This window comes from Ursus maritimus, unplaced genomic scaffold, assembly GCF_017311325.1.
Source record: "Ursus maritimus isolate PB19 unplaced genomic scaffold, ASM1731132v1 scaffold_5, whole genome shotgun sequence".
NCBI lineage: Eukaryota > Metazoa > Chordata > Mammalia > Carnivora > Ursidae > Ursus > Ursus maritimus.
This window is the reverse complement of record NW_024426663.1, coordinates 87149843-87165188: the sequence shown is the minus strand read 5'-3', so window position 1 is coordinate 87165188 and position 15346 is coordinate 87149843. Positions and strand designations below refer to the sequence as shown.

At 43.2% G+C, this 15346-nt stretch overlaps 1 pseudogene; it reads right to left on the bottom strand.

The window, feature by feature from the left end:
- Positions 1 to 14180: 14180 nt before the first annotated feature.
- On the bottom strand, positions 14181 to 15127 carry LOC103656554 (annotated as a pseudogene).
- Between the last annotated feature and the right edge of the window lie 219 nt (positions 15128 to 15346).

Here is a 15346-nt window from a genome sequence, read left to right as displayed (position 1 = left end):
TTAATCAACCCTTTGTGGGATGACCAATGTCTTTAGGGTTGTGTTTATTTCCATGTTGTTTATGTGACTACTGTCAGTCAACAAAAAAATAAAAATAAAAAGAAATAGCTCAAATCATTTTGAGAATTACTTAATTCACTCTCCATCTTTAAATTATTATGTTAATATCCAGAACATTTAAGGAGCTTATACAACTCAACACCCATAAACCAAATAATCAATTCCATCGAAATTTTGGCAGAAGACATGAACAAATATTTTCCAAAGAAGCCATCCAGATGTCCAACAGACACATGAAAGGATGCTCACCATCATCATCATCAGGACAATGCATATCAAAACCACAATGAGTTACCATCTCACAATCCTCAGAAAGGCAAAAATAAACACAGGAAACAGCAGATGTTGGCAAGGATGCAGAGAATGGGAATCCTATTGCACTCCTGCTGGGATTCCAAACCAGTGTAGCCACTCTGGAAAATGGTATGGAGGATCATCAAAACGTTAATAATAGAACTACCATACAACCCAGTAATTGCACTACTGGGTATTTACCCCAAAATACAAAAACAAATGGTTACATGCACCCCTATAGCCAAATCATGGAAGCACCTATTGTATCCATCGAGTGTTCAATGAACATGAATGTGTGGGATATGGCATATTACTCAGCCATCAAAAAGAATGAAATCTTGCCATTTACAATGTCATGGATGGAGCTAGAGGGTATAATCCTAATCCAAATAAGTAGGAGAAAGACAAATATCCTATGATTTCACTCATATACGGCATATTAAGAAAAAACAAGCAAACAACGGAAAAAAGAGAGAGAAACCAAGAAACACACTTAAGTAGAGCAGAAACAGGTGGTTCCCAGGGGGCAGGTGGGCGGGGGATGGGAGAAAGAGACAAAGGGATGAAGAGCACACTTATCATGAGGAGCACCGAGTAAGGTACAGAATTGTGGAATCACTGTATTTTACCCCTGAAAGTAATATAACACTGTGAATTAACACTATTTGAACAAATGCACAGGAAAGAAAGCCTATGGCTGACATGTCAATGCAGGGAAACACCTGTCACTAAGGGAGCCTATTACACCACAGGTCAGTGGCACTGCTTCCCTTTTGTTTTCAAAGGTTGGTTTAAGCATAATTAAAATACTCAGGGGTTTCATGTGGCTGCATTTACATCTAGCCAGATTACATCTAGACACCAATTAGATTTGAAACCAATAGGAAAAGTAGGTTAGAAGCCAGTTTGAGGTGAAAATCTAGGCCTTTCCTTTCGTGAACCTTTTACCCCACCCACAAGCAGAGAGTGCCTGGTTGTGTTAGGGATGCTGAGCAAACCCTGGGGTGTTGTTGAGGCTTTCTCCTGGCAGGCTTCCCGGGTCAGGCACCTCAGTATCTGTGGGGCCTGGTAGCGTACTGGAGCAGGTGGCATGGCCTGAGTTCAAGAAGGCAGAGCCCCCTGGGCTTGTGTGGCACCTGTGCATGTCTGCAGGGTCTCTGTAATGGATCTCTGCCTTGAGGATATGGAGTCTTTGTTGCCAGGCCTAACGTCTTTCCCTCTAGTAGAAATCAGAAATCCAGTGGTTCAAAATGTATGTGCAGAGTTAAGATGGTGGAGGAGTAGGGGGCCCTGAGTTTGTCTCATCCCTTGAATACAACTAGAAGGTTATCAAATCATTCTGAACACCTGAGAAATCAATCAGAGTTCTGAGAAAACAAATGCTACAAGTCTCAAAGGAGAAACTCAACCATTGTTTGGAAGGTAGGAAGTGGGGACACTTGAATCCAGTGTGATACAGCTGAGGATATGGTGGAGGGGAGGGAATCTGCTTAAGGAGGCTACTGCAAAGTATGTATTATAAGGAGCAGAGCACAAAATCAGAACTTTTAGAAGTCTGATACATGGGGGACATGCCTCACTTAAAGGTCCTCAGGTGGCAAAACAAGGTGCAATCCCAGGTGTGACAGCATGCTCTGAGGATCCATGGGGTCACAAGAAGGACAATCAGGTGGTGCGTTGGTGCAGCAGAGTTCCCGGGCACAGGAGCCAGGCAGCAGACTGAACCAGAGACCTAGGGGCCTGTTTTCTGTTCTGTGTTGCCATAAACTGTGAACTTCTGCAGGGTCGACTATCCACTTGACAGAGACTCAGCAAAAGGCAGAACCACGGTGAGACGCCCCTCCCTTCCCTAAAAGGAACAGTCTGGGTCCACACCTTAGGAGCTTGTCAAATTTGGAGTTTTGAAAAACAAACAAACAAAACAAAACACCTCAGACACATGCAGGATAAACACAGAGCTCTGCCAGAAACCAGGGAGGGAATACTGATTGAGTACTTTTCATTTAGGGCTCATTGAAGAGTGGGGGGCATGAATTTTCAGTTCCAGGGCTAGAGAGGGGGGCACTGCCATATTCTTCCCACACATCAGCTCTGAAATCATTCAGGGAGTAAAACAGTGACACCTACTGAAGCCTGGAAAGCTTACACCAAACCCTGCCTCCCTGTGCCCTTGAGGAACTGTTCCCCTAGGTCAGGCCCACCTGAAAATCAGTTCAGGGTCACCCCCCTCAAAAGTCCAGCACAAAAAACTTGTGATCATACCACGCTTCCTGATCGTAGAGGTCTACCAATTTTCAGCAGTTGTGGAGAACAGTATATAGCATTATTTGCATTTTGATCCTTTAGTTACTTATTATTTTCCACTTATTTTCTTATTTTTTTATTCTTTTTTATTAATATATATGAATATATAAAAATATAATATATTTATTATAAATATATTTTATATAATATAATAAAAGATAGTATTATATATTAAATAATATAAATATAATAATATATAAATATAATGTAAATATTTTATAATAATATATATTTTCTAATAATACATAATACAAATATATAAAATATTTCTTTCTTATTTTGACATCTAGTTTCTTTTAACATGAACACGAAAACACACCCAGTTATCTAGTGTTTTGTTTTGTTGTTTGCTTCTTTTGTTGTTGTTTTTCATACTGTTGTTATTGGTGTTTTTTGTCTTTCTTACTTATATTCCTTTCTGGACAAAATGAGGACATGGAGAAATTCATCCCAAAAGAAAGAATAGGAGGTAGTACACACTGCCACGGATTTAGTCAATATGGATATAAATAAGATGTCTGAACTAGAATTGAAAACAATGTCTATAAAGATACTAGCTTGGCTTGAAAATAGCATAGAAGGCACTAGAGAATCCCTTACTGTAGACATAAAAGAACTAAAATCTACTCAAGCCACCATTAAAAATGCTATAACTGAGATGCAGTCATAGATGGAGGCTATACAACGTTAATGAATGAGTGAATGAGTCAGAAGAACAAATCAGTGATATGGAAGATAAAGTGATGGAAAGTAAGAAAGCTGAAAAAAAAGAGAGAAAGAAAACTGTTAGATCATGGTGGGAGACTTCTAGAACTCTTTGATTCCATATAGTGAAATTATATCTACATTATATGGGTCACTTCTGATGAGGACCTGTAGGAAGGGGTAGAAGCTAGCTGAGAACTTCCCTAATTTGGAGAAGGAGATGGGCATTCAAGTCCAGGAGGCACAGAGAACCTGCCTCAAAATCAATAAAAGTGGGTGAACGCCTTCACATATAATACTGAAACTCACAAATTTCAAAGATAAAGAGAAAATCCTGAAAGTAGCTCAGGACAAGGGTCCTTCACCTCCAATGGTAAACACGTGAGGCTGGCAACAGACCTATCCGAAGAGACCTAGCGGATCAGAAAGGACTGGCATGTTATATTCAAAGTGCTAAATTAGAAAAATATGTAGCCATGAATAGTGTATCCAGTAAGGCTGCCATTCAGAATAGGAGAGATAGAGCTTTCAGGAAAAAGAAAAAATAATTTGTGCACACTAAACCAGCCCTGCAACAAATATTAAAGGGGATCCTCTGAGTGGAGAGAGAGACAAAAACGGAACAGAGAGATCTACAGAAACAGTGACTTTACCAGTAATACAATGGCACTAACTTCATATCTTTCAATAATTACTCTAAACGTAAATGGACAAAATGTTCCAATCAAAACACATAAGGTGTGATGGGTGGAGAACAATTTATCATGGTAGTAGACACCAACAGAAAGCTGGAATAGCCATCCTTTTATCAGACATACCAGATTGTAAACTAAAGCATGTAATAAGAGGTAAAGAAGGACACTGTATCATAAGAAAGGGGTCTATGCAACAGAAGATCTAACAATTTTAAATATTGATGCCCCTAACTTGAGAGAAGCCAAATCTACAAATTGATTAATAACAAAATTATAGATACACTTTGATAATAACAATAATAGTAGGGGACCTTAACACCCCACTCACAGGAAGGGACATATCATCTAACCAGATCACAAAGGAAATGAGGACTTTGAATGACACACTGGACTCAATGGACTCAACAGATATTTTCAGACCATTTCATCCTAAAGCAACAAAGAACACATTCTTCTCAAGTGAATAGCAATCATTTTCCTGAATAGATCACATACTGGGTCACAAATCAGGTCTCAATCAGTACAAAAAGACTGAGATCATATCACAAATCTTTTCATACCACAATGCTTGAAGTCAGCCACAAGGGAATATTTGGAAGGACAACAAATACGTGGAGGTCAAAGAACATCCTACTAAAGAATGAATGCATCAACCAGGAAATTAAAGAAGAGTATTAAAAATACTTGGAAGCAAATGAAAAGGAAAGCACGACAGTCCAAAAGCTTTGGGCTGAAGCAAAAGAAGTCCTAAGAGGAAAGTATAAAGCAGTACAGGCTTTCCTCAAGAAACAAAAAAAAAAGTCTGAAATACACAATGCAACCTAATGGAGCTCGAAAAAGAACAGCAAAGAAAGTCAAAATCCAGCAGGAGAAGAGAAATAAAAAAGATTAGAGAAGAAATCGATGAACTAGAAAATAAAACAAAACAAAACAGTAGGATAGAACAGTGAAAACAAGAACTGGTTCTTTGAAAGAATTAATAAGATCAAGAAACACCTAGCCAGACTTATCAGGAAAAAAAAGAGAAAGGACCCAAAATCATGAATGAAAGAGGAGAGATAACAACCAACACCACAGAAATATGAACAATTTTAAGAGAATATTATGAGCCATTATATGCAACAAACTAGGAAATCTGGAAGAAATGGGCAAATTCCTGGAAAAATAGAAATTACCATAACTGAAATAGGAAGAAAGAGAAAACCTGAACAGACAATAACCATTGATGTAATTGAATCAGTAATCATACATTGCTCAATGAACAAGAGTCCAGGTCCAGATAGCTTCCCAGGGGAATTCTACCAAAGATTTAAAGAAGAAATCATACTTATTCTTCTGCAAGTTTTCCAAAAAATAGAAATGGATGGAAATAGTCCAGACTCATTTAATGAGGCCAACCTTACCTTCATCTCCAAACCAAAAACCCCACCAAAAAGGAGAATTATAGTCCAATATCCCCGAGGAATATGGATGCAAAAATTCTCACCAAGATACTAGCCAATAGAATCCAACAGTACATTAAGAGGATTATTTACCACGACCAAGAGGGATTAATTCCTGGACTGCAGGAGTGGTTCAACAACCATAAATCCATCAATGTGATACGTAACATTAATATTAGGACAAAAACCATATGATCCTCTCAATAGATGCAGGAAAAAAGGATGACAAAATACAGCATCCATTCTTGAAAAGATTCCTCCACCATGTAGGGATAGAGGAAACATACCTCAATATCCTAAAAGTCACATGTGAAAGGGTGTATATCATTCTCAGTGGGGAAAAACTAAAAGCACGGTGTATTAAAGAAAACACTTCATAAACAGGACTTTACCAAATTTGAAAACTTTTGCTCTACTAAGAATTTTAGTTCATGAAACATGAAAAGACAAGCTGTAGACTAGGTGAACATATTTGCAATCTATGTATCTGACAACAAACTTCTATCTAGAGTATGCAAAGAACTCCCAACCCTCCACAGAAAAAAACTAAACTATCCAAATAGAAAATGGGCAAAAAGACATGAACAGACATTACATCAAAGAGAATATGCAGATGGCAGATAAGCACAAGGAAAAAAATGTTCAATGTCACTAGCCATGAGGAAAATGCAAATGAAAACCTGACTGAGTTATCACTACTACCCACCTGTTAGGACAGGTGGTTAATATAACACACAGTAAAAACATCAAATGTTGGAAAGAGCCAGTTCTCCTACACTGCTGCTAGGAAGGTAAATGGAACAGCCACTCCAGTAATTCAGATTGATAGGTTCTACAAAAGCAAAACATAAATCCTACAACCTAGCAAGCACTCTCCTGGATCTTTATCACAAAGAATGAAAACTTAATATCCCATGAAACACTGTGCATAAATGTTCACTCTGGGTTTATTCATAATAGCTGAAAGACTGGAAACAACCAAAATGGGTAAATGGTGCCCCTCTGATGGGACCTTTCTGAACGCCTGCAGCTACCTGTGAATCTATAAATCTACCTCTCTACCTCCTGACCTATCTGTAGCAGTATTCTGTCAGCACACCTAGGAATATTCCCTAAGACTAGCAGTCCCACCCTGGTCACTGGAGTTCCAAGCTTCTCTAAAGGCCCCAGAACCCTAAGGTGTTGGTATCAAGCAGCAGTGAAGGAGGCAGGAGGGATCTGGTGCTGGTCTGTGACTTGTCAGGTGCTGGGCTGTGATGCCCTGTAGCACTAAAGTGCATAAAAGGCCAGATATGGGACAGAGGCAGCTCCCACACTGCTGTCCTCCCAAAGCGATGTTTTCTTTGGGGAGAAAAGGCCAAGACAAGGACCTGACTCATAGCCTACCCTCTTTTCTTCCGCCCTCCTCCGGACTGCATCTGTCCCCTGCCCTTGTAGACCCCTCCGCAAACCTGCCATCTCCTTCCTCCTGCTCACACAACAACCACCCCACCAAAGTTGCCCCCATTTTACAGATGAAGAAGTGGAGACTCTAGGGGTGAGCAGCTCTGGGTGCCAGCCCATCCAGGAGCCTGATGTTTGTGAAACCCAGGGTATGGTGAGCAGAATCTGAGCACCTAAGCATAGGAGGTTCCAAGTGTTGGGATCACATAAGCAACCCACATCCCCTTACACCTAAGTGACCTGGACTAGACCAGCCTCCAGACTGACTCCTGAAAAGAACACCTTCAAACCATCTCAGACACCATCCATTTTAGGGATGCAAGCTTCCCACCTCCCAAGTCCCCCGGAAGTTCACTTCCCACCCCCAGAGGAAGCTTCCTCATGGCTCCCATCTGTGTATGCCCAGGAGCTATGAGCATATTGCCTTGACTGAGCTCAGCCCAGGAGCCACAGCTCTAGGCTCTTCCCGTGAAAACTCAGCTGGAGACACAGGTGGGGCCCCAGCTCACTGGGATCTGCACCTCACCTGAGCTTCCAGCCCACATCACTGGGGCTAAGAGGGTCCATTTCCCAGGAGGGGATGAACCTGGAACCTCACTTTCCAACTCCCTTCTGACACCCTGTGTCCAATTTATCACAGAAACTCGGCTCCGCCTTTTGGAATTGGACCCTTTCCTTCATACTCAAGCAGACCCCACAGTCTCCAAGGTGCACTTGTCCCCACCTCTCACACTGCGCCTTTCTCTGTGAAAACACCCAGACACTTAAAGTACACAATGTGAATCCATGTCTCCCCAAATTTCTGCAGTGCCTCTTTGGTCAGAACAGAGCCTGCCACCCTGCCCCTTACACCATTCTGCCTACCGTCCTGTCCCCACACCTATTCACTCAGAGACAGGGAATGATCCCATGCCTCTGGAGTCCTTCTTCCCTGGTTTCCTGGTCTTGTCATATTTGCTCTTCAAAGGACTGCATTACACAGGAATCTGTCATGGAGAAACACTTACTGTTGTGGCCGCAGTTTGAAGCCATAACATCAGGGTCCAACCTCAGGTTTAGCAACAATCTGCTGCGAGGTCTCAGCCAGAAATGCTTTATGCAGAAATACCTGTGTACAGACATACTGCTTCTCTATTCCTTCCAATCAGAATGGTGCTGACCTCAGCAGCTGTGCTTGGGTTGTAAAGATCAGCATGTGTGAAAGTGTTGATGAGGTGACCAGGGTGTGCTCACTGTCAGCTCTGCATGCTTCACCAATACTTTCTCAGAGCCATGGAGACCCCTGCTCAGCATTAGGAGAATGTGATGACTCATAAGCAGCAGTAGTGACTGAAAGCCAAGCTGTGCATTACAATCACCCAGGAGTTGTTTCTCATAAATTCTTCATTCAGAAATGATCACTTAAATTGTTTACTTAACCTGACGTTCAAATTCATACCACACTTGTATTCCTGGAGATGACCACATTTTTCCCAACTCCCCTTCTATGCCATCGTGGGTAGGTGCACAGATGTCACCCCTTGGACACTGCGAAGGAGGCAGAAACTTCCAGAAAGACCTTCATTCAAATGAAGAACTTCTCCACCTCATGGAATTGAGCCTGCCTCTCACTTCATTCCTTGGCCTCTTATTTTAAGGCCTCCACCTCTCCCTCCAGGATGGAGGACCTCTTGTTCAACTGGAGGATCTCAGCCAATGATTCCTCTGTGATCAGGGCCTTGGTCTCCTCTACCATCCCCTCCCCCCGGCCCCCTTCTTCATTTTCTGCTCTGAGTTTTAATGCGGTCTTCAAACCACTGGTCTGTTTCAACTTCTAGGGCATAGCATTGTTTTCTTCTTCTTCTGAGAACTCCCCAAAAGATGAATACTGCACAGGTAGCAGGGCATAAATTCATCAGTCTGAAGTCAATCCCGGGGAGAAGAGGACTGTATGCTCACTTCTATGCAGAATTGGAAGGCACCCAATCAGCGGGTTTTGGCTCAGGCTGGTGTTCCATTGGCTTTTTAGTCCAGTGCTTAGCTGGGTTGCAGGGCTTCTGGTTTGAAGTCTCCCAGGTAGCCATGGGTCCAGTGGACTCATGGGTGCAATGATGTGCAGGTTTAGAGTTCTCATAGCATGAGACAAAGTGGCAAGCCTGGTGTTTGAGTGTCCTGTGTTCTGGTTCCATGTCTAAGGGCATGTGGTGAACCCACTGTCCAGGTGCCTGCTTGGCCTAGTACAGAGCTGTATTGTTGGTCTCCAGGTTGAATGGCACATGGTGAGCCTGCTGTCCAGGTGCTTCTTTGTCTAGGACAGAGCTGAGTTCTTGGTTGCCAGGTCCACGGACACATGGTTAGCCCACTGTCAAGGTGCCTGGTTTGCCTAGCACAGAGTTGAGTTGTTGGTCTTGAGGACCAAGGGCTCATGGTGAGCCATCTGTGCAGGTGCCTGCTTGGCCTAGCAGAGAGCTGTGTTTAGGGTCTCTAGGTCCAAGGCTCATGGAGAGCCTGCTGTCAAGTTGCCTGTTTGGACTAGCACAGAGCTGAGTTGTGGGTCTCTAGGTCCAAGGGCACATGGTGATCTTCTTGTGCAGGTGAGTCTTTTTCCCATTGCTGACCTGGGATATAGGACTCATCGTTTCGTGGCACTTGGCTAGCCCAGTGTTCTCTGGACTCACTTGCCTTGTGCTGTACTTGGCTGGCCAGCCTGTGGTATGAGGGCTGATGGTCCACCCAGTGTCTGTGTGACTCATCTGGCCAGTGTCAAATGAGTTCAGAAGTGTCCAAGTCTGAGGGCTCCTTTTGGGTGCTCTGTTTTGGGAACTGAATTGCTCTGTATTCTGCTGTGTTTGAGGGTTGGTGGCCTCTTGGCCCCTAGTTGGCCATGTGTATGGGGGATTAGTTTGTCCACTGCTGACCTGGGTCAGAGAGCTTGTGATCTGAAGACCTATGTTGCAAGGACTCCCACTGTGTCCAATGATGTGGTAATTCCTTCTCTTGGGACTTATTTGGTTCCTAAAATTCCCCTCTGCCAGGTGTCTGGAGACATTGTACACATTGTGCACATCTGGATCAGCTGGATGTTCAGGACATTCATGTCCTCTGTACTGAGCCAGGCTGGAGGGCTCCAGAGTCGTAGTGTGCCCAGCGCTCCCTCAGGACACGGACTCAGCTTTCCTGTACTGAGCCTAGTTGTGACCCCAGAGGTGTGGGGCCCAGCTGTCTGAGAATCCACAGTACTCTGATTGCTAGTGTCCCACTCCCACATGCAAAATGGAAATGTGCACCTGAGCAGCCAGGCCATCTTCATAGTGGGAAACATGTCCAGCAGTCACCAAGATTTGTGGACACTTAGGACCACAGAGGAGCATAAAAGTAGACACAAACATGACAGTGGAGTGCAGAGTGTTGGTGAGAGGCCCGGGGTGAGAGGAGTGGGCAGGGGGCTTGCCATGGGCAGGGGCAGAGAACAGGGCAGAGAAGGTGAGGAATAGCAGCAGGAAGAGCTGTGGCTGAAGCACCATCTCTCTCTCAGTGCAGCCTGGGCTGTTCCTGTGCTTTTATAACAGCCCTGGATCATCACAATGCCTTCTTGTGATGTCACCACAATGCCCTGGCCTATCACCAGGGCACTGTTAGGTTGGCCCCATTTGGGTGGCCAATCACCAGGCAGCTCAGCTGGCCAATTACTGATAGCTTTCTCAACGACTCTCCTGACATCATTGCCTGGAAACCATGTTTCAAAGAAAATAAGTTAACTTTCCATCAGGATGAAAAATTAATAGTTGGGTTGTATTTACAGTTAAGTTCATGGAGAAGCTGAAAAATTCAACCAGTACAAAGCTAAATGTGCCACTTAGAGTCACCATTCACTAAAACACTGTCCTGGATGTTAATGAAGACATGGGCCATTAGACCCCATGAAAGGTCACACTTCAGGGGTAAGTTGGACAACATGGCACTAGAGCAAATGCTACTCTCAACTTATCCATAAACGCTCAAAAATATGTCTAGAAAATCATAGATATTGCGTTTGGTACACCTTCCCACAATAAACCTGAACCTGGGATGGATGAAGCTGTGTCACCTGTTGCCAAAAAACATTCAGCTTCATAGAAGGGGGAGAACAGAATCCAGCCTGTCACCAGGTTCACAGTCTTCATGTCCAGAACCAATCAGAAAGTTCTGAGGGAAGGAGTTACATTTCTCCCCTCCCTTGAATACAACTACATAGTTAGCAGATCATTCTGAACACCCAAGAAATCAATCAGAGGTCTGAGAAAACAAAAGCTGCAAGTCTACAAGTAGAAAAGCGATGACCATTTGGAAGATGAAAGGTGGAGAGACCTGAATTTGACGTGATACAGCTGAGGATACAGCGGGGGAGAGGGAGTCTGCTTGAGGAGGCTACACAAAGTATTATAAGCAGCAGGGTGCAAAATCAGAAATGTTGGAAGTCTGGGGAAAGAAAACGTGGTATGAACATACAATGGAATATTACTCAGCCACCAAAAAGAATTAACACTTGCCATTTGTAACAATGTGGATGGAATTAGGGGGTATTACATTAACTGAAATTGGTCAGTCAGAGAAAGACAAATGCCATATGATTTTACTCATATGTGGAATTTAAGAAACAAAACACATGAATATAGGGGAAGGGGAGGAAAATAAAATAAGATGAAAACAGGGAGGAAGGCAAAGTATAAGAGACTCTGAACTGTAGGGACCAAACTGAGGGATGCTGGGGGGGGCTTGGTGCAGAGATGAGGTAACTGGGTGATTGGGCATTAAGGAGGCACATGATGGAATAAGCACTAGGTGTTCTATGCAACTAATACAAAACTAAATTCTAGCCCTAAAACTAATTGAAAAAGGAATATGTTCGGGAACCATCATTATTTGTTCCCCAGCACACAGGAAGCTCCCAGTAATGACTTGTTGAAAGAGTGAGCTTAGAGCTGTCTCATCACGGAGGAGATACACAGGGTCTGGAGCTCAGGGGAGAGAAGAGCAATGAGCAGAGAGGTGCTCTCTGAAACTGGAGGATAGATGGGCTTCCCCATGAGGACTGTGAAGAGAAGAGCATGTGGCCTAGGACAGAACACCACCCATAGGGGCACACACAAAAAAGCTGGAAAAGGAAGCTGAAAGAGAAATCAGCAAAGAAGGCAACTGAAAGTAGAATGATCACAGAAGTGAAGAGTGCAGTGTCCCAAGAGTCCAGAGTTACCTGTGGCCCCTAGACAGGCTGAGTGAGGCTATTTCCAGCTGGATTGCATTTGGGTTTCTATCACTGTCCGACAAACCCAATTCTGTTTTATATGTACTTTCTGACTCATATTTTTTTTTAATTGAAGCATAGTTGACACACAATGTCATGGTAGCTTCAGGTGGGCATTATACTGATTCGAGAAGTTTTTACCTTATCCTATACTCACCACAAGTGTAGCTCCCATGGGTCACCAGAGACACTATTACAATACCATTGACCATATTCCCTTCATTGTGCCTTTCATCCACCTGATTATTCATCCCATAACGGGAAGCCTGTGTCTCCCACTCCCCTGCACGCATTTCTCCCATGCCCCCCTCGCCTCTCCTCTGGCAAACATCACTTTGATCCTGTATTTATAGGTCTGATTCTGCTTTTTGTTTGGTTGTTTATTCATTTGTTTTGCTATTCATATTCCACATAAGACTGAATTCATACTCTATTTGTCTTTCTCTGTCTGACGTATTTCACCTAGGTTTATGCCATCTGGGTCTATCCATGTTTTGCCAAATGACAAGATCTCATCCTTTTTTATGGCTGAGTAATTTTCCATTTTGTATATATACCACCTGTTCTTTATCCATTCATCTGTTTTTTAATAGATATTAAGATTATTTTAAAGTTATTTAATTATTTGTGAGAGAGAGAGAGATCATGAGTGGGGGAGGGGCTGAGGGAGAGGGAGAATATTTTAGGTTTCCCACTGAGCATGGAGCCTGACACTGGTCTTGATCTCAGGACCTGGAGGTCGTGACCTGAGCCAAAGGCAGACACTTAAATGACTGAGCCACCCAGGTGCCCTATAGATAGTAAGATTTATTTTAACTTTTGAATCTGCCAAAAACAAAAACAAAAAAATCACAGTATAGTCATATATATCCACAGTATGGGCATTTCCAGAGGACTTACATTAAGAATCATTGTTTCTCTCCAACTACATGACAACACTGCATATGCCATAATAACACTTTACAACAACAATCCATCAGCAGTCATACAGACAGTATGATTTTACATTTCTTTTTAAGATTTTCTTATTTATTTGTCAGAGAGAGAAATACAGCACAAGCAGGGGGAGCAGCAGGCAGAGGGAGAAGCAGACTCCCCGCTGAGCAGGGATCCCAATGTGGGACTCGATCTCAGGACCTGGGATCATGATCTGAGCCAAACGTAGACACTTAACGGGCTGAGCCCCACCCAGGCATCCCATGATTTTACATTTCTATACATGAGAAGAAAGTTGACATTTTCACAGCAATGTCTTTCCTCATAATGGTTGCCTGTTTCCAGTCTAGCAGAGCAGGTCTCCACACATACTTTTGGAAACCTGAGCTTTTACGCTCTAACAGTGGCTACATTAGAAGTTTTATCCTTCCCAGATCCAAAGTTAAATTGAGGAAGTTGCCATTTACAATAACAACCAATGGTTTATTACTGGGTACGGTGAAGTTTACCTGCCAAGGTGTGTAGAATATTGCTGCGAGTAAAAATAAATAAAGCTGTCGTAAAGCATATTTCTTTACATTATAGATCAGAACAGATACTTAACATAAAAAGCCGTTAAGTTTTACAAATTGATTATTTATATTCAAATTACAGCAGTTCCACAAATCTAAGTAAAAGAAGCCAGTTGGAGAAAGGTTCGAAGACTCACTCCACAGCCTGGCGAGTCTCCACCTGCCACGGGCCACAGTGATGACGTAACCCGTGATATAAAACATGAGATCTGAACAGGCCATGCTCTCCCCTTATGTTCTATTACCTGTTATAAACCAGTGATTCTTTGAGATGAAAAATAATAAAAAATTCAGGACACAGTGCACTTTGATAATATATAGCATCTGAAATTTTTCTGAACTCTGAAAACAGTTTTTTTAATGCAAGCCTGCATCTTCAAACACATAAAATCTGCTCCTATGCTTGATTTCAACATCACTGGAAAAAATACCCATCACTAAACCCTGATACACATTCGTAGCCATTTCACCGTCTTCTATCACGGTCGGTGTTCAGGAGGCAAAGCCTGTCCCAGAATCCTTGTTCACATTTTCTCCAAGGGCGTCTCCATGCACAGTGGCCATTCTGCTTCTGTCTCCTCTGTTTGGCACCTGCAGGCATGAGTATCAGGGCTTACCACACGTCTGACAGGGAAGTGACACCCACGATGCTATCTGCTTCACTTGTGACCAGCAGTGCAGGGGTCAGCCCACACTAATCTGTCCAGGATTTCCAGCTTACCGTACTTCACAACACCCTCAAGACTCTGTGAGCGGTGCTGAGGGCCTGGTTCACTGTGACATCTAGGTTACTGAACGTTTTCTTAGCAGCAAGCTTAATTACATCAGACTTGGAATAAATATCCACAACTTCTCCTGACTCGTGCACCACAGGGAAGGCCAGCAACTGTCTTTCTGCAAAGACATTCAAGGCTGTACTGAAGGGAGTCTCCTGGTGGATGAAGGGATGTTGTGGTGGCTCCCAAATGCAAGAGCATCCAGGTTCTAGAAGCTTCATGAAGGGAGGCTTTGGCAGACCAGACATAAAATGCTGGAGGAAGGTGAGGATTCTTTTGTGGGTATGTGTACAAAGTGCATTCTACTGATAGGATCAATAACTGGCAATGAGTGAATTTTATTTGTGATCAGTGAGTGCACAGCATGGAAGATGTTTGCATCTGGAGCTATATTCCCTGAAGGCTTACATGTTTCTTGGGGGTGAAGCTCCCCCCGTTTCAATCATATGTGCCTCTAATGCATAAATCTGTACCAGCGTTGACATATGTCATCTCTGTGGTGTATTTATGAACCCTGTAATTGTTAGCATTCCTACAAACTTTGTTTTGTAGCTCTCCCGCAGTGGTGCTGGTGGAACACCACTGCTGCTAAGGCACAGAAGACTTTCTAACATGCTTTGAAGAGTTGGAAAGAGGTGGTGATCCTTGTGTTACTTCGGTGCATGAAAACCCACATTCTGAGTCTTGTGCTTCCTCTTCCAACTGCATTTGTCCCACATGCTGGCTTCTTGGTCCAGGGGCTGCAGCCTGCTGCTACCAGGGAGGAGGAGGACCAGGATCTGCAGGTACTTCTGGATGCTTCTCTGGCCAGGAGTACAGGGGCACAGGGTGTGGGCTAGAACACTCTGGGGTGCAG